General features: G+C 40.1%; 1 protein-coding gene across 11 annotated transcripts in view; it reads right to left on the minus strand.

The window, feature by feature from the left end:
* Nucleotides 1-20433, minus strand: part of LOC117157092 (uncharacterized) — a 218699-nt gene that overhangs the window by 43219 nt on the left and 155047 nt on the right. The gene's annotated exons all lie outside the window — the stretch shown is intronic.

Genomic DNA, 20433 nt, shown 5'->3' on the forward strand with positions numbered 1-20433 from the left:
GTACTATGCGCGTTCCGTGAGTCTTTGAACTTAGAAAATTTTCATAGACGCGTAAAGGTTTACGAAAGTCGAAGGTCCCTCGTTGGGAGAACAGAATTTTTCTTTCGAATTTTCGCCAATTTTTCGCGCGACAGCGTCCAGTTGGCGCGCATGCGCGTTACGTCATCGTTAATGTGGCGGCAGATTTTTTAACCCATTTTCTTTCTGCTTTCCCGTTTCCCTCGGCAACGTTGTGCCAACTGGAATTGAGAAATAACGATCTCGACGGTTGTATGCAAATATCGGAAAATAAAGTGCATTTCGTACTCGTAACCGGTTCCAAGCGCCAAGCTTATATGGAACGGCGGAAACATTATCGTATCGCGATTTTTCTCCATCGAGAAAAGTACGCGATAGTTTGCAACGGCGATATTAATAATAAACGTTATTGAATGTAAAATGAACGATATAGTTCACGAGCGAAATAGATTGTTATCGGTTATTCAGACTACGATGAATATTATGAATTTCAGGGAATTTTAAGCTCTTTATCTTTTTCGCCTATCGCTAGAAGACAGTACGCGCATACGCAATGAAGCCAATTATACGCACATTTTAAAACGCTTAACCTGCTAACGAACGGGTAGAACGAGTTAATTTGTGTTATTTCGCTTGTTAAATACCGCGAAATTGATAATTTGTTTATCCAACGATTGGCTGTTTTTAATAGCCCATTACGTTTCTACTGTGTATACATTACACGTATTCTACGTATCATATTATTAATAAATCGTATTAATTCATTCGTCGAATCGCTCATTATTCCTCGAACAATAATTTATATCGTTACTTTTACGTTAAAAGGAATATTCTTTATTTCCAGTCTCACCACTAAGAAACGGACTTGGTTTGCGAGATTCTATCCGAACAAATAATTTCCATTCGCTCGAATCTCTCGTTTTCATACTTTTAAATCATCCAAACATCTCGTAGTGCAGTGCGAAAAGAAATTTTTAATCAAGAAAACAATCTTCTAGCTATCGCGTCAAACTCGTGTCGCAGCTGTGAAAATCGTTCCCTAACGAAATTTTAACGCGCTAATTACCTGCGAAACGCGCTGCTCCGCTGCAACATCAGCTCCTCTCGGTGCCGATGTTTTAATCGAACTCGACAACAAAGGCAGCTCGTAATTACCGCGTTATTAGAGTCGGATATAAATCCACGTTGCGTTAATAGGTACATGGAGCTGGAGTTGCATCCCAGGGTGCACTCACGTCAGCCAGCCTCTCCTCAATGAAATTCTATTAAAACGAAGCCAGATTCCGCGGTCAGATTAATCTCGCTGTCAGTCTTATCGCGTTTACCTCTCGCTAGACTTGATTCTTCCTTAGTCACGTTCGCGTATCGCCTGCTGATTGAGACAGCCGTTCGACAAAATTGCTAATAACATAATATGAAATCGGGGAAACAAAGATGATTTTCTCATACTCTTCGAAATTATACTCGACAAGGTCTCTGACCCTCAGCCTATTAGCCTTCCTCTGTAGATTTCACTTACTTTCGTTTCTAAAGATCGCTCTGACTTATTTTCTCAAGTCAGAATTCTGCCAATGAATATTTAAAAGAAATTAGCTTCTTTGTTCGTCTTCTTTAATTCTCTATCGACCCTGTTAATTTTCCCTACGAGCACAACGAGCGAATATGGTAATCAATGGTCCATTAATAAACCTAAATATCAGACAGACTCAATGTAAGACTTATCGTATGTCTCAAACCACTGTTCGTGCTTTCTCTAGTAAATGTAATATGTTCGCATATTTAAATGCACGGTAATTTTCTACATAAATTTTCAGATTTCAGATTTCACGAAAATAATCAGAGACGGTGGTGTCTGGTACGTGTCAACGATATCTTAAAACGGTCTTACGTACAACACACGCGATATACGCGCGAAACTTTTCCACGGTAACCGTTAAAATACTTTCGCGAGCCGCTATAGTTGCAAGTAGGATATATTTTGTTTAATCGCTTTATTAAAACTTAAGCAATTTCAACCGTACGAAAACCAGTTATACTTGTAACTGGCGCAGTGTGGAAAAAATCGACTCGTACCGTTGCGCGTGTAATTCATTTACGATAACCGATTGCCATAATCGTTCCACGCAACGTTACCGATCGAAGGTCACTAAATAAAGTTGCCAGGTTCATAGGAGGGTTTCAATTAAATTTTAACTGGTCGCATCGGCGAATTTGCAGATTTCGCGGCCAGATTACATATCGCCGGCTTGCCTTATCGCGATTGCAGAGGGGGGTACTTTACTGGAGCACGATAATCTATAAGCATTTATCGATTAAACGTTCCCTTGGTCCAACGCGCGCTAAAATAGAGTGTTGCGAGCGGAACAAGCCGGCAGCGATGCAAATAGCCTATGCGGAATGCAATATGCAACAGCACGATCGTTTTCGTTCGGTGTCATTATCGGAAATTAAGCGTCTCATTTTCATTCGAATATTCCAATGCTTCGTCATCCGGTGGCCGATTAATTTGCATCCTGTTTTTTCGCTCGAATGACCACCACGTAGGTTGTATTATAACGTTAGACTAAAATCGGTGTTTCATGATTATTAAAGTGGCTGGTAATTATGCCTGATGTATCGGCTATTTATTTAATCGACGTATAATTATAATAAAATGTAAATGTATGTAGATATTGGACCTTCCATATGGATGAATTATATCAATATCACATAAAATTACAATTTCTCTGAAATCATTCGTATTACCGGCAACAGTTGAGAAACACTCCTTCATTATCATTTAAGAACTTCTAGCTTATTCTCCAATGTATATCAATTGCTGAAATTATTTTATCGTTTAAAAGGTGCTGGTGTATCGTCGAACAGATAAAAGTAGAAAATTTCATGCTGAATCTAAATCGAACGTATTAAAATGGATCGTAGAACATGAAACACCGTAAATTTCCTTTAAGAACTTTCTTGATATAGTATACACGGTGTTTAATTTTAATCTATAAATGAGAATTGTTAAAGTATCTGCTATATATGGGAAATATTGCGACAGAGATTGAATGGTTTCGAGAGCGAGATAATCTGGTGTAATTAATTTTTCTGCAGATGGACAAGTAGAGATTGTACGAGGGTGACGTACGTCTCTTGATATTCTGTATAAAAAATTATTTACCAGATATTTCAACTTTTATCTCGTGAAACAGCGCCATACGAAATACAGGGCAAACACGTAGTTTAATTAACGCAAACGTGCATTAAAAATTATATCACCTCATTTAAGAAAACGTACGTTACCTTCGTGCTATCTCTGTGCGTCCATTCACGGGTAAAATAGTTACACCAGATCGTAATCACCTGGAAGCTACCTCGACCTCTTGTCCGAGCCATTTTTTCTATATAACGGACAGTTCACCAGTAATTCGCGCCTATAAATAAAAATCGGACAGCCCGTAGAAAATTGCAATTTCCTTCAATTATTCGCTTGCCACGAGACAATCGAAAGTCTTCTCGAATGTAAAGTGAAAAATCTGTCACTGTCCGGAAACTTTGGCGCACAGCTTCACGTACTCGTACGCATCCTCGGTGATCGCGAAGAGAAGGAAACTGGAACTCGTTACTCTGACATTCGCGATTACGCAACGTTCCAAATGGCCATTAGAAATGTTCAGCTTGCCAGTGCCAAATCACCGTGGCAATTTGAATTTGCCACAATGTTTATTCCGCGCTATCCCACCGCGTCGCGTTCCACTAACAGCGTGGAATTAATGCGAGATAGCCGTGGCGCGTATGAAATAACGCGTATTAAATAACCCCGGACAAACTGAACACCGGCGACAGATCGTTAACCCGCGGGGCCAAGAGCGGTCGAATAATTTCCGTGGCCTCTTATAATTGGCCGGGACACCGCTGCCGGACGCTTTAACAGCGCTTTATTTTAACCCGCTGCTCCTCCCATTCATTCCCTCCGGATAAATTAATAATTAATAGATAAACACCGGTGAACGCCGATTATATCCTGCAACCGCGGACCGGTTCGACCTGCTAATGTAACAGGCTGCCGATAATTTAAGCGGTCGCCGCGAGAGATCACCGGTCACGTTCTTCCTTTACCCATTTTATACCCGTGGATGAGCAGCACCGCGGATTCTTACGCGAATCTAAAATTTTCACCACGCCAGTTTGAGAAATCGAACCTGAGCGGAGATTTCGTTCGCTCTTTGCGCGTTACGAGCAAGTACTTTGTGAATCTCGCGTATCTTCCCACGTTGCGCGCGTCTTCTCTACATCTTCGCACGTTTACGACGGAAATCTGCGATCTATCGACGAGCGTTCGAGGTTGAACTCCCAGTTACAGTCGCGAGAATCGAAGAAACCCAAGAGTCGAAGGAGAGTTCTTTGAATTCCGAAGACCAGAACTTAAAGTTGGCGCAACGACTGTCGTTTTCGACGACGAGGCAAGTTTAAGGACGACACAGTTTAAGGGATAGCTCGTTTTTGTGGTCGTTACGTTCGGATCCCGGAGGCTGAGAGAAAATTTTTGAGTCGCGCGTTCCAGAGACTTCGAACGTGGCTCGACGAAGAAGGAAGCGAAAAGTCAGAAAATTAGGAGAGCAAGGGGAACTTGAAAAACTGGATCATTAGCGAAATTAGACCGGAAGAGGGTTGGCAATGAGAGAGACGGGGCTCTGGTGTATTGGGAATGCATCGCGAGCGTGCGGTGCAGCAACAACCGACGACAATCGTTAGGCATTCGAGCGAACCGCACGTGACCGAATCGGGAATTCCGTGGATGGAGTTGGCCGGCGCTCGCTTACGCGATTATTTCGGGGCACGTACGGCCATTGGACTTTTAGCTACGGCTTGGAAACGTCGAAGAATGTTTTGAAGGCGAAGGGTGGCGGGAAAACACGATCGTTGGGGATCGTTATGGGCCTAACGTCTGTTCGAAAAGACGACTTTCTCGAAACGCGACGTGGGCGAATTCAACGTGACGGTCGTTGCGAATTCCACGTAAATAACTTTGCTCTTCGTTGGTGTAAACGACCAGGTTACTCGAGAAGTTACACCGGTTTAAACGCGATCGTGCGAATCACGCGATGGTTTGATCATCGTTCGAGCAGCTCTTCGGATTACGCCCGTTTCTCGAGATGTTTCCTTCTTCCGATTATCGCGATTTCACGGCCTACGAGCTTTACCATACGTGCGTCTAAATTCCAAGCAACGTTGGATGGAAAATGAATTAAACGAAGTGCGCGTTTTTCGAGAAAAGTTCTATTTCGATTTGATATCTTCCAAACCACGGAAGACCACATTTTTGAAGATATTCGAGTCTTTTACTTTCGAACATTTCGGACAATTTTCGTCGATTTTCGTCCTGATCCTTTTGAAGAAATTCTCTTCTTTTGATGCATCTTCCGTGCCTTCAATAATAGCCATAACTTCGATGCCTAGCGCATTGCGAAGTCGCGCTAGTTTAGCAACAGAATTGACGCTGTAAAATTACGAAGAATTATCGAAATTGAAATTTTCGACGCGTAAAACATACTATAGATATTTCTTCCATTATCGATACAACGTCGGATCGGGCTAAGCTACAAATATAATCTTTCTCTGTATTTTGAGACGCTTTTATCTACTTTCCGTTTTTATCTACTTTCTTTACTTTACTTTATCTACTTGCAATATGCATTTAACAAGATATTGTAACACATAGGTGTAATTACTTTCAAGATAATGCAATTACTTTGAATGCACCAACGTAACGAGAAAATTCGATATGCGGAGAAAGCGGCTGCAAAATCATTTATCTAAAGTTTCATCGTTTCTCGTTGCAAGTAAAAGATCCGTCTTCTCTGATGTCATTTTAGCCTACGTGAAAAGCGAACTTGACGCGCTATCGATTTTACAGGCTTCTCGTAGATATCGCGGTTCTGTAAACGAAAGAAACTTTCGACTCTGAATACTGAAACTTGCGGAACACGATTTTAGCAGATACTCCGCAGCAACTCCTCGATTGTACTTTGCAACGGCAAAGGAACGTTCCTCGTTCACCGACCACTTAGAATTGCATTTTTAAAGCAAACTACAAGCTTCCATTTTCGCTGTAAAAGCTTGCCAACGCTCGGTAGATGCATCCCAGGTCTAATTTCTAGTACCTAATACCCTGCTCCACCAGCTTCTTAACCACTAAACGTCCTTCATCTCCGTCGTTCTACGCTGCACGCATCCGTTGGTCCACCGATTGTGCTCGCCCCTCGCTCAAAAACGTTACGACCACCTGCAACCCTCAAAAAGAATTTTCCCCTCTTGCTCCTTGATATACAGCCGGGGCAGGACCCGGTGAAAAAGGAATAAATTACAAATTACGTACAAGATCGTCCCTCAGCCACCATCCGCGGGCTAATAAACGAGGAATTCAAGCGGCGTCGCGCGAATATTAATTACCAAAATTGTGGACGGCGCGTTAATCCACCACCTCGTCCTGGCTGTTTCGCCGTGGCGAACGGAAGTCCGTCGTCGTCTTAAGTTAATATCGCGGCCTCGGGCCGTGTCGGAAATTGCGGCTGAAGTTGGCCAGAGGAGAGCAATGATTAAAGTCTCGCGATGCCACCCTCTTCTGCAGCCGTAGTCTTCGAGAAGGTTACCGGCAGACGAATCAATTAGTCTGACCGACGAGCTGACCGGCTAATTGCAGGGTCAGGGAGCTGGAAAAAATGCCGAGGAACTAAGGTCGCCGTGCCTTCGACCGGGGAAAGGAAGTTGCTCGGAGAAAGGCGGGACGTTTTTCTGACGGACTCTGGCAACCGGGGAATTTTAATATCAGTTCGGCCGAGACAAAGACGTTTCAGGCTGATGACAGTATGAGTTGTATATATACACGCAACTATAAGGAAAAATTAGATTATACATACGTTTAAGTGACAGTATTAGATATAAGATGAAACGTGCTTGTAGATAAGCAAAAATCTTAAAAAAAATATATATAATATATCTTTTATTTATTCTTCGGCCTCACAGCGCAGGAAAAGGATTTGGCTTACGAGTTTCTGACTCTCACTGGTTCTCGTAATTTATTTAGAGCATACGTTGGAAGATTTTTGCTTATCTACACGCACGTTTCAAACATACGTGTCCCATCTTATGTTTAATATCGACACTTAAACGTATGTATAATTTAATTTTTCCTTGGCCTATATAATACACACTACCCTATCTAATCTTTTCTCCTACTATAATAATAATAATTTTCCTACTATTTCCTTACTATTCTCTAATCTATTACTATTTTTTCTATTTAATCTATTCAGTGTATATTGTAAATTGCCACTGATTTTTTTCTAAGCCTGTTGCGTTGGACACTCGATTTTCTCGTCTTTCTATTAGAAAATATATTGTACTTGAGGAAGAAATGAAATCGTTGTTGATATAGCGATATTTCCTTTCGATCTTCTGGGGATGTTTTGGGGAAAATGTCTGCGAATCTTCGTGTTTTTAAGTAATTTCTCCTATTTTCCTGTCGTTTTCGAACAGCCTGCGAAATTTTTGTCTTCTTGTTCGTTGAAACGTAATTTAAATGTACAAACAAATGTACAAAGACGCAATGTTGGTAAAGAAATCATAAATAATGACAATAAATAAACAGAGTAGAGAATGGTTCCCTTGATCTTTCCTCTTAAGTCAAAGATAATTGATAATTGCGTAACTAGCAGGAATCGTTAGCCAGCATGGGCCACCACCGTCTAAGGTTAACATACGGTTAACGCACAGTTTAATTCGCGGAAGCCAGACGCACATAAATTCCAATCTGTAACAGCATTGTTAAAAAAGGAAAAGAAGCAATCCTTTGATCCTGTTTATTCGTCCACTCAATCTTCATTACCATTACTATTGTTTCGATCACTGTTCCCTAGAATCAATTAGCATAGAATGAAAGGAACGCAAAGGAAACGTCATTCGGGTTCGTTTAACGCCACTCGAGACGATCATCTTCCGAAAATATAAATAATTCGAACGTTTCAAATAGCCGATCGCTGTCATCGATCACGATGCTCCCTATTTCCTTCTCCATCGACTCCGAACGCTATAGAAGAAGATTACCTTCGTAAAATAAAAATATTTCCAGCAGTCTGAACACTCAATCGATGCCGTTTCTTCTTGCAATCTACAAAGTGCTGTGCCCTACATTTCTTTTACCATTTCCTTATACATTTCCTTTCACCAATTTCTAACGCCATTAAGAAAGCCACTATCTCCGTGACGTAAAAGCAATTCCAATAATTCGAATGTTCAATTAATCGTATCGCCTGCTGTTTCACTTCGTCACGTTTGCTCTCCCATAAAAGTCGATATAGATATTAATTAAAAATCAATCTCGCGATATCGCCAGGTGTTTTAACGTCTCGTCGGTGACCAGAGACCAAAGGCAATTAGTCGAACGTTCGACTAATTAGACAGTCGAAACGAGGAACATGCAGCCTCTCGCGGTTATCGTTGGCAAATCGTTTCGAGGTGTTTTTCACGGTCCTCGATCGGCTACAATTAATTCCACGTGATTAATTACGACCGGCACGCAATCCGATTGAAAGATTCGCGTCGAAAGATTAAGAATCGTCGAATCCTGTCTTGTCTTGGCATTCCTCGTGCCTCTGAACGACACACGATAATTTATTCGGTGCCATTAGCCTCGCCTCTTAGCGACGGCGGTTCGTAAATGAGCTTTCACGTTAAAATAGCTCTTGTCTTTGCCCCGCTTTTTGCCTTTTATACGAGCGCGCTGGTCCCGGCGAATCCTTTCGCCCACCCTTTGTGCAAAATGCGCGTTATTAATTTTGATGCAGAGGAAGAAAGGCCGGGACGATGTAGGACGAGGATTATATCTGCCAGATTTTTCACAACGATTGATGCATTTAAGAGAAAAGGTTTATTGTTATTAAGAGCAGCGATTTCACACTGGCGATTTTCTTTCTTTCCCGAGTTGCTATTTAGTAGCTATTACGTTCAAACAATATTATTATCAACGTATTAGCTGCTAATTTAGCTGTCAGTCTCGAAAACGGTTTCAACCGTCTTTCAGTTCAGTAGAATTTTCTTACAGTATCATTTTTCAAATCTTATCACTAATTTACAGATTAGTGCGAACGAACGTAAGATTCGTTTCGTTTACTCGAAACGATAACATTGGGAATGAAATCTGAATGAATATTAAAATATTATATATTTTCGATCGATGAATAATTATGTATACTTGAGATTATGTTTTCTGGTGGATTGCGCGACTGGAAAATGCAGCGCATAGCATCGAACGCAATATCGCGAAGAGGCAACCGAGTAGGCAGGCAGTAGCAGGGCTTCTTAAAATTAATCTAATCAGACGTGGCGGGGCGCGCCTAAGTGGATTCGTACATTAACAGAGAGAGAGAGCGTTTAGCGAACGTGGCCGAGGCAGTTTCCAGCCTCTAGACTTTAGATTTACCTAGCCCTTCTATTACAGCCGTTCATTCACTTACCGAATAATTCATAATTACCTACTACGTGTTTGCCAAAAAATGATCTCCACTCTTTGCCGTACGGTGGTGAAATTTTCCCACCACTTACCAAGTGTTGGATTTAATTCTACGAGTTTTCTCAATCTTCTATCTTCGATAAATATTTTTATCTCTCTACGAATCGTTTTATAGAAGCTGAGAATTTTCTTCCTCAATTTTCTAAGGTTTCTTTCTGAAACAAATACTTTTATCGTCTTACAAATCATCTTATATTGGGTTGGCAACTAAGTGATCGCGGATTTTATCAGTACCACCTAATGACAAAATCCGCAATCACTTGGTTTCCAACCCAATATATCCTTTTAAAACTGAGAATTTTCTCACTCAAATGTAGAAGCTTCTATTCAGTGAATTATCGCTCATGGGGACGAATAATTGTTTCATCAACATAAACGGAGGTTCCGAGCTGCAAAAATATTTTTAACAATTATTCGTCGAATCGTTTCTTCCAACGTTCGTCGATTTACCTCAGGATACCGCACTTGATTGTTCTTCTCGTTCTACGCTTGTCAATATATCCGATCGTTAAAATCGTACGCTTGGAAGAACGTGAAATTCAAAGGCTTTCTCTTCTAATTCAAATGTACTAAATTATTCCAATGAAGTATTGTGCATAAAAGAACGAAATTATTCGAAGCCTGTCAAAAACCGTGTTAAATTGTATTCGTTTAACGTATCGAGGCTTGCGCCTGCTACAGTCTTTTCGTACACGCGCCACACATCGTAACTGTTATCAGACAAATTTGAAAAGTCACGATAGTAGAGTTCATGTCCGTAATTTAAATATTTTAATTACAAATAACCATTATACGAACGATTGAAATTGTTTTGATGGGAATTTTGTTCGGTTGCATGGGAGTTTTGCTTTGGTTGCAAATAGCCATTATCGACGACAACAAATTTTTCCTGTTATATTCGACCATTGGCCGAGGACAGGATGGACTCGAGTGGCGTTTTAAATGGGATTCCGTGTCTCGTGTTCTAAAATACCGAACTCGAAAAAGCTCAATGATTTGTAACGTCGCGTCGCGACGATTGTAATTATGTTAAATCCATACCCTTTGATGTGGTCCGTTTGAACGTGGTTTGAACGCGATACGTTTATTCAAACGAAACTTTAGCTAGTGGTCGATTGAATAAACTTTGTCGAACTCGCCTATCTCGCCACGTGAAATTATGCCACGCTATTATACGAACAGAAAATCGTAAGTACATGGTAAACGCATGAAGTATTTGTCGCGCGACAGTTTCGAGTAAACGGAATTCAACTGTATATTAAATGCAAATTACAGACGTTATTACACAAAATAGTAATTAAATTGATAATTCGACTAAAACCATGCTTTAAAATAATCTTACGGTGAAAGGTAAAACGGAGTTGTGTGAAAGCAGATTTGTGTATTTAATAATTAATTGTTTGTTAAATTAAAATGGTATATAGAATTGGAATTAAATTGAGAATTAAAATTTCTCTTAAGAGAAAAGTAAGAGTATTTGTTTATTGTTCATTTTTAATAATTCATTTTTATATTTCATTTTTAATAATTATACTATTAATTTAAAACAATTCTACTGTTAATTTATGGCAATTACGAGAATAATTTTTAACAATATAACATTAATATAAACTAATTCTGCTATTAATTTAGAGCAATGCTATCGTTAATTTACAATAGTTACACGATTAATTTGTAACAATATACCATTAATTTAAAATAATTATACTCTCAATTCTCAAGAATTGTACAATTAATCTGAAGCGATTCTACTATTAAGACAATTCTTCCGTTAATTTATAACAAATTCTACTGTTAATTCATAACAGTTACACCATTAATTTATAACAATACCTCGTTAATTTAAGATAATTATTCTCTTTACTTATAACAATTACGCCGTTGACCGATAACAATTCATTTAAAACAATACCAACAATTCGTAACAATTAAGTTAATAATTTATCTTGCTAATCTTTATACGTAGCAAACACGTAGAAAGAATCATACCAAAATCAGCGACGCTACCACAGCATTCTCGATATCTTTCGTAACGAATTAATAAATCCCAATACTCGCCACTTCTTTATATTATCAAATAATTGTACATCTTCCGCTCTCGATAACGCAAATAACGATTACTCGCCAATCAAATACAACAGAATCACGTTTAAAAACCTTTTACGTAATCTAGCCAATTCATTCTGCTCGATCATGCTGCAATTTCCGCTCCCCAATTATGACCCAACCGACACGTATAACGTACGATAGATATTTTATCGATAAATAGAATTAATTTCTGATATACGTATAATGGGACTCGAGCGTAGTCACCTCCCCGTGGTGGGTCCCGGTAATTGCTATCGTTTTCCAAATATTCATGCTCGAAATACCACTGCAAATATTAGAAAATTAATATAACATTGATTTTGCTACTACGTATAATGCATACACATCCATTAAATACATACGTTATACCATTTGCAAACTGATACGCATATTAACGTCTCATCATCGGTATCGCTACATCGTAAAACGATATGAAGCTAAAAACTACGCTAATACAGTCCAGTCTAGACTATGCAAAATTCTCTTGAGAATTTTTTTTTGGTAATCCAAACTGGACCGACAATTCGTCGTCGGACGCCGTGGCATATCGCAAGGCCATCGTGGGATGCTTGCGTCTTAATTTTGATCAATCGTAAATTAGATATGCGTAGGTAGTAATCTGCGATTTATCGCATAATCTCTGCGATGATTTATGTAATCGTCGTACGCCAGATAGATGCGGCGTGCCGTATGCTTTGCTTTGAAATTTGTACGGATCCAGGTAATTGTTTTGCGGGAGATGGAAGATGGTGCTTAGCGTATGCTTACTTGGAAGTTTTAGGTTTAAGCGTTAGTTTTAATTGGCAACTTAGAAAGCCAACGTGGGATGCGCGCGTCTTAGCTTTAATCGATCGTAAGATAAAGAGAGACATATACATAGTAAATTATTATCATCCGCCGTGGGACGTCGTGGGATACCGTGAGATAGCGCGGGGATATCGAGGGATGTGTACGTTTGAGTTAAAGTCTTCGATACGAAAGGTTGCCACTAGGGCTACGATCTAATGTACTTTAGTTTAAGTAGCTTTCAGTGCTAAAATTGAGATTAAGTTAATCGTAAGCCTCGTCAGTGGACGGCGAGGGATACAGAGAGAGACTTATTCTTCGTTTTATGACTCGTTGTTAGTTTTACGCTTTAGCTTTAAGCCTCGATTTCAAGTCTAATTTTTACGCCTTAATTTTACATCTTAATTTTAAGATTTAGCTTTAAGTTTCAGTTCCAAGTTGCGTCGTTACTTTTTAGACCTACTTTTAGGTCTTAGCATCGAGCTGCGTCGTTAGTTTTAAACATTGTTATCAAGTTTTAATCTTAAGTCGCGTCGTTCGTTTTATGTCTTAGTTTTAGTCTAATTGCGAAGAAAATACAAACACGAAAATATCGTAGAGAAGATGGAAAGTCAGATTTTTATGTTTCAAATGTGTGAAATTATAATTTTCTTTGAAACTAATCAAACGAATCATTTTGTTACTTTGTCATGTATTTTCGTACCGTCTTTTTGCTTAATAAAACGCGTCAATTTTATAATTCATTATTCCATGGTGTATACGAATACTAATTAGCAGCGATGCTAACAACGATCGACAACAGTCGAACGTAATCAGGAAAAATTCTCGTCGTGGATGATGATTATCGTCAAGCAAAATAAAATTCGAGCTATCGGTAACGATTGCTGTTAACCAAAAAATATTCCCATCATTTACATCGGTTACTGGTAACCAAAATTAGATTTTCGTCATGGACAATCGGTTACTGATAGGCAAAAAATATGGCAAACATTCATAAGGTTATTCACAAGCAGAATATTTTAGAAATTTCATTTTTTGAGAAATATCTTCAAATTCTATCGACTGAACTGACTTCCATTTAAATAGAAATTAATTTCTCTTTCAATGGTCTTTTTGTGTCTTTGTTTATCTATTTCTCGAAGTTAAATCTCAATTCTCCACCCATCCAAATTGACCTATAATCTTCATTTATTGTACAAGTTGCTGTATATCTTCTATATATCAGTCTTTGGTATTTCGTATTTTTTATATTTCTGTTCGCTTTTTTTGTTGCTTTCTCTGTTCGTTCACGTAGAAAGCTCTCAATTTTATGCTTCTTTTTGCGAAGTTTGTCACTCCCCATATTCGTTTCTCCTTCGTCATTGTTGCTATTTCTGTCCATTTCTTGCTTTTCAGTGCGATTGGTCTAACTGCTATATACATATATATTGTGTATTCGCTTAGTATGTTTCCATTCTCTATTTCCTCGCTGTGGCGTAGTTCGACGAGGTCAGTTCTCTATTTTATATTCCAGTCATCGTGTTATCGTCATTGTCCAACCTAGTTTCCCAGCTAATCTTACCTGCGCGATAATTCTTTTTATCGACAGTGGAATATTAAGGTCAGGTAGTTCGTCGCTTCTATTCCTGTTACATTCTACATTCTTTTTGTACGCGCAGTTCGTTGCTCAGTCTGCTTGTCCTGTTCCATAGTTTTCTCTGTCATCGTTCGTTGCCCGCCTTCTATTTCCTCGTACAGAGCCACGCGTAAAGGCACGAAAAGTTAGAAGCGATAAAATTTGGGAAAAAATCCGCCCGAAACATTCGACAGGTTCGATCGGTAAATATAGCATACGACGCAAGCATAAAACGGTGGTTGAAATGGCTGCGATCAGGAAAAATATTACAGGAAACGTATAGGCGAGGAAAATACATGCGACGTCGCGTCACGTATCAAAAAATTGATTCTCGGGGCAAATAAATAGAAGCGCGACAGCGGCGGGCGTTCGCCAGACGGAAAAAGACGGCACGAGATGGTCAGAGTCTTTATAGCCGGCGCCAATTTTCCTAAGAAAGCGAGCAAATAGTAAATGGTAAATGGTCGACACGTGGGCGTTGACTCGTGCAACACGAACGTGCCACGTAACGACAGAATCGCGACGCCCACCAGATGCTTCGATCCACACTGTCCTCTGTTCTTTGAAACCTGCACAGCCACTGCGCTGCTTCGCAGGTACCTCGCATCCGTCAACTCTGGCTTTTTCTCATCTCCACGGAACCACGCAATTCATAGGTTTTATATTTCTACGCGATAAATTGAATTCGTAGCAGCAGATTCTCATTTCGTTACTCGCAGTCTCCAGTTCGAGTCATTTCCATCTTTGGATGGAAGAAGCCGATGCGACGATCGTCTACCAACAGATCGGCCGATCCTTCGTTTTCGAATCTTTTGACTTCGAATTTGCATTGGAAAGGCATCGAAGAAGGCTTGAAATATCTTTAATTGGACAGCACTCGGCTTCTGAGATATTCGCGTTGTCTAAGATAAAAATTTGCCTATACGTACACGTACACAGCAAATGGAAATTCCTCTGGCACTGGAAAAACATTCTGCGTCGCGCGATGGCCTAATATAAAATTCCTCTATACTCTAAATTCATCGTGAAAATTCCTCCATCTGTCCTATCCTACATTCCTCTGCGACATTATTATGCCATCAAGCGACCGTTATCGCTGAAAACGAATGAAATTCGAATGTTTCGACCAGAGGTTGATCGTTATTGGAACAACGGACGTCGAACGAGATTTCTCCTTGAATCCTCTGGAGAAAAATACAAGTTTAGCAGAAAAATTCGTGCAAATTACAAGCACCAAAAAAAAAAAAAAAAAAAAAAAAAAATAGAAAAAGAATTTTCCACGAGCTCGATCAATCTTGCAGACAAAAATCTGCCAATCTTACGAAATAGTAGTTGATACTCGATATGTGATCGTGATAAACGTCCAAACAGCCGGTCATCAACGCGTCGTTCAGCGAAACGATTAACCACGACACGTAACACGTGCCTTTCGAAGCAAACGAAAACCCGGCTCAGTTCCTCCATAACGATCATTCAAATTGATTTAAACAGTTTGAACAGACTGTGTCTCAACCACCTTCTCCAGACGTAGGACGTATCAGCGGAGTCGATCTGGTCGACAGACCCTGGATAACTTTCCGTCTGGTCGGTAATAATCGCCGGTAGCGTGAGTCTATTTCCATAGTAATTTCTCGTCAGCGAATAACCGTGTGCTGTGGCGTGTGTACGTGCAATGTGCACTTGCTCGGTGAATTTCGCGCACAAATTATATTTTAGATGATTCCGGGCGAAGGGCAAAGAAACAAAGAAAATGCTTATATCGTGGAAATTGAACTCGATTTAATTGGTAATTCTTACTGGAAATAAATATTTGCAAGTTGCTCGATATTCATAGCGCGTCGCGTCGCAGAATATTTCTAGATTCCAGAGAGATTTAGAGAAAAAAGAATGGAAACAAAAATTCGTATTGTTAACTCGTATCTCTCTACAATTTCTGTCTCGTGGATTTCGAATTTTATCGGGTTGTTTATCGGCCATGTATCCAGAAAAAGTACGATTTTCGAGTTTCGAACTCTCAGAGAGCTTCGACTCTCGTGACGCAACAGCGATGCGACTTAGGCGGTGAATTTTTCAAGCTCGTTCGTGGCACTGATAGCTGTAGAAAGTACGAGGAAACCACAGTGTTCCTTTCGTGCCGATAACTAACAAAGAGCTACAAATTTTCAATTAAGTATCAAACGTAAGAAATTGACTTTCTTAGATTCTATATCGCAGAAAAATACGGAAATATAATTTTTATCATTAATTTCTATTTGCCTAATCTTCGCATCTTTTCGATCGACTTACGATTTACGTAATATACGAGCAACAGATTCCGAATAAATTTGACCCGTTCAACGCGTATCGTACGTACTCGGTTTTGACTTGTGCTGCATATCCTGCAAGTTTACACGCCAACCGTATGACAGAATCTGGTCTCTGTGTAAGCAGAAAACACGTATTTCCTTCGTTACAGTATACATACACACATATATCTTCCTCGCTCCATTACTTCGCGAGTCAGGTGAACGGGCTTGCAGCAGCCAGGCTCCTGTGGATTAATTGGTCCGTGAACGCTACCAAATGCAGTCGGTTCGCGAGAGCTGGCCGTTTTAGGACAGTCGTCTGAAACGAGGCGCCTCTACGATAGATATCTCGCGAGCTTTTCACCTGTGTAACATTATACATACGGGCGTACAACACGTGGGTCGTTGCGCTTGTTACGCCGCTCGGTGCATTTGTGGTCGTTTTGATGCCGGCCTCGGAGAAATCGGTTCTATTTGCGGTTTTCAGATAGAAACTGTACGCAATAACGGCGCGCATGTGTTTCCTTGCAGTCACTTTAATCGCGCGGCTTGAATTTCATTTGTAGATTCTTCGAATTTTATCCCAAGATACTTGGAATTTCATTCGAAGATCCTGCAATTTCATTCGAAGCTCCTCCGAATCGGGTATTTTGCATTTTCACGTATATCATCGGTTTTATGTTATATTCTTTGATACATATTATAACATTCGTTTTATCGAACGATTGTTTTACGCTACAATAATGATCCTTTGCCTGTAGCGTTGCTCCTTTTCTATCTTTTCTTTGCTTCTCACCTTTCTAACGCTTTTTCCATATTTTCCATCATCGCTGACCTTTTCACACCTATCGTTTCGTCTTTATCCCTTCTTGAAGCTAAAATATCAATCGTTTCTTTTTATTCCGATGGTATTCCTTTCTTACTTTTCCACCTTCTAATTTCCCTCATTTTTTACTAACACTTCTAGCGAAACTCTCGATACGATACGCGTATTCTTGAAACATATCTCACAACCGATGCTTCCTACATGGTATCTTCGCATAGCTTCTTCCTACCCGTATATTTAGGGTTTCAATATCGTTACCGCCACTTTTTTACCACAAATTACCGTACACATCGATGCAAATGATACTGACAAATCTTTCGTATCTTACTTAGAAATTCTCCCATCTTTCTACCGAGAGATCTACATTCCAGAAATTCATCCATCCCTTAGCTTCCCTTAGCTTCAAGAAACAAAAACACCAAAGTACACGTAGAAGATTTGGTTGAAGGTTGGTTGGCTGGTTTAATGACGAGAGATCTTCATATAAAAAACCGTCAAATATATTTTAAAATAGTAGATACAGAGAATGTTCGCTATCGACTCGTTTGCATCATGGCTCTACTTAAGAAGACTGGTCCCTATCACCGCACGCGTTCGATCGTAGGTGCAGTAAATGACATCCGAATTCTTCATGGAGTTTATCGAAAATTTACTGTTCGAAGCGACTGGTAGAGAGTGTTACTTCGCGAACATCGCATCTTATATTCTTTATAACAGAGGAAAAAAGAATTATTTATTTAAAAAAAATAAGAAATTAAATCATATTATTTCTCGTGGAATGCTCTAAAATGGTCAATACGATAAACTGATATAGGCGAGATACTGACAAACGGGTCAAACGTGATCTCTCACATCCGAAGAATACTCAGCGACTGAAATAAAAAGCAGCCGCAGCGTGCGGATTAAATCCGAGCTCGGATGCGAATCAGTTAAAATCGCATTGAGACTGAGACTGAAAAACTGATCGCGTTACGTTTATTTATACCGGTCGGGCGTATACAGGAAAATTTAAATTCGTCTTTGTTTGACGGCTGCTCGTAGCGGCGACGTTGTTTTTGTCCGGAGTTTATTTATTATTACATTACGTGTATCCCAACGATGTTGATACTCCGAGGCAAAACAACAACACGATTTGAATTGTCCTCAAGCTCATGCGCCGCTACACACACACACTCCCACGCACGATCCAGCCCCTGATCTGTCATCCACACCACGAACCGCGCATCAATGCCTCCTCTTTGGTATTAAAATCTGCCGCACGAGGGGTTCACAAAAAAAAAGAACTCCTTTCACCCGCTGTTCTCAGCCCAGCAGCAACAAATTACCCGCCACCCCTCGAGAACGTTGAAAAACCATTTGAATGCTCTCGAAGCGGACCAACGCGAACAACCAATGGATCTCGTCCCTTTTTCTACCCCCTGCGACCGTGTGATTTCGCGAAAGTCGCGTCCGTGGCCCTTTTCACGCCACCGCCGCTTCTCCTTCACCACGCCTCCAGTCCCAACCATCCTGCAACCACCCTGCCTGCTCGAATTAGTATCCCATTCTGCGTCGCTGGAAGAGAAACGGTTCTGCCGTATCCTACAGAATAAACAGGCTCTGCTGCTCTTTCATCCCCTTCCCTCTTCTTTCAGTTGCCAGCCTCTGCTTGTACTTTGTAAACCGAATACTCGCGCACTTTCCCTCTTTCTTTCTGTCCCGGTGAATATACAGGGTGTTTCGGTTAAGTGGGGGCATCTAAGTATTTTATTTTCAGCTGCGTGAAAAGATTTCTCAGGACAGTGTCAGGCGCGTTATTTCGTAGGGTGTACGGAACATATTTTCTTTATATTGGATTTTAGCTCGCTGATTTATCCATTAGGTGGCTGTAGCTATGTATTCCGTGTGATTGATCCTAAGCCTGGTTATGGCTACGCGGTCTCTGGCTACCTAGTCTTTTGTTTTTTATTCGAAAGATCAAGTGCCGAGTTTATTTGATTTCCATTGCCGTTTTGAAGTCACGTTCAGAATTTCCGCTTCTGTCTGTACGTACATCGTTCGTGGTGTTCGTAAAAGAAAGAAGTAACCCGATGTTGACGTGGTTAATTCGACTCACTCTTTTATCCGTGACATCGTTTTCTCGTGGTAAATGATATCCAGGGAGAAGTGAAAAGGGAAAGATAAAAGAAACTCGTAATAAAAGTGACGAGTCGTTGGAAAAAACCAGCTCGGACCATCCATAAATGAACCAATAAAAATCCTAATCCCACGGAAACGACGATCATAAGCGATGCTTGAGCGTTCGATCATAAAACAGCGAGCATCCAGCCAAGGTCGAAGATCATCCGTCTATACATATTCATATGCTTCGAGATACGATACGTACAGTTTTCGAATAATATCCGGCTTTGAATTTCATTCCGGGTTAATCCTCTTCTGAATCATGCGCGGTTACAGGCGAATATTAAAAGGCGGTATCGAGTATTCTTGTTATTTTCTCCTGTTATTCAACGAACGTTGCACGACCCTCGCGCAAGTATCGATCGCTTCTTGACACAAATATGCAATTCCCATCGTCTCCGTGTATTATACGCAGAATAATCCAGCCGTAGACTCGCAAAAAGCTACGAAACTATTTGCGTAGCCGAATAGAAATTTCGTTTCATCGATGGTACACATGGCAATTACAAAAATGCAAAAATTTCCAATTTTCTATTATACAATACGATACAACAGCTTGGCCACTACGCTCTCCTGACTTAACTCCGCTTAACTTTTATTTATGGAGCCATATTAAATCAATTATCTATTCTGAAGAAATCGCAAGTTGCGAGCAATTGAAAGAAAAGATTATTGTAGCCTTTCATACTTGAAAACAAGCGAATACGTTAGAAAGTGTTCATAGAAATTTAATTAGAAGAGCAGAAGTACGTGTTCGGCAGAATGGGCAGCATTTTCAGCAATTTTTGTAATAATAAACTTTATGATTACTTCGTAATATTTCATTACGTATTCCTAATTTTCCGTTACAAACTTAAACTGCGATAATATCCATCGAGACAACGATCTACACAGTGAGATCCGTTATAACGAGACGCGATAAAGTGCACGCGTACCGAGCGAAAATTCAAAATCGATTTTCTCGAAAACAAAGCCTCAAAGGACAAATTTTTATTCTATATTTTCGACTTCTTTTTTCGCGTAGAATCACCCCCTTTCCGCTTGTACCATCAGTTACCAACCACCCTGTATATCTTTGTACAAAGACTACGAGCAAAGGACA

Source organism: Bombus vancouverensis, chromosome 10 (genome assembly GCF_051014615.1).
Source record: "Bombus vancouverensis nearcticus chromosome 10, iyBomVanc1_principal, whole genome shotgun sequence".
Classification (NCBI taxonomy): domain Eukaryota; kingdom Metazoa; phylum Arthropoda; class Insecta; order Hymenoptera; family Apidae; genus Bombus; species Bombus vancouverensis.